The following is a 552-nucleotide window of genomic DNA, read 5'->3' as shown; positions in this document are numbered from 1 at the left end:
GGGTAATGAGCTTGTTTTGGGCCAGCAGAGCATCTACATTGTTTAGCTCCATTACTCCTCTTGTGTTTCCTCTTTCGGAGGCATAGAAGTAGTCGTTCTCTGCTACAGTTTCAATGACATCTATGGCCTCCTCAATGGTCTTTTTCTTGTTCAAAGATCCTCCGGATGAATGGTCTACGGCCTTCTTTGACTCATAAGAGAGCCCTTCATAGAAAATGTGCAGCTGCACCCATTCATTGAACATGTCAAGTGGACACCTCCTTGTTAGGTCCTTAAACCTCTCCCATGCTTCATAGAGAGTCTCACCATCTTGTTGCCTGAAAGTTTGGACCTTAGCTCTCAGCCTATTGATTGGTTGAGTGGGGTAAAATCTTGCTAAGAATTTGTTCACCACATCTTCCCAAGTTGTCAAGCTCTCCTTTGGGAAAGACTCCAGCCACTTGGCTGCCTTATCCTTGAGTGAGAATGGAAATAAGAGCAGTCTATAGGCGTCAGGATGAACACCATTAGACTTCACTGTGTCACATATTCTCAGGAAGGTGGTTAGATGTT

General features: G+C 44.6%; 1 non-coding gene across 1 annotated transcript; it reads left to right on the top strand.

Moving 5' to 3' along the window:
• Positions 1-242: 242 nt before the first annotated feature.
• LOC148564181 (small nucleolar RNA R71) lies at positions 243-346 on the top strand. The gene has a single exon (XR_015884668.1). It is a non-coding gene; the product is annotated as a small nucleolar RNA R71 (small nucleolar RNA).
• Positions 347-552: the final 206 nt, after the last annotated feature.

The sequence above is a fragment of the Arachis ipaensis genome, chromosome B5, assembly GCF_059453495.1.
Source record: "Arachis ipaensis isolate K30076 ecotype BB chromosome B5, ASM5945349v1, whole genome shotgun sequence".
Classification (NCBI taxonomy): domain Eukaryota; kingdom Viridiplantae; phylum Streptophyta; class Magnoliopsida; order Fabales; family Fabaceae; genus Arachis; species Arachis ipaensis.
This window is presented reverse-complemented; position numbering and strand designations above follow the sequence as displayed.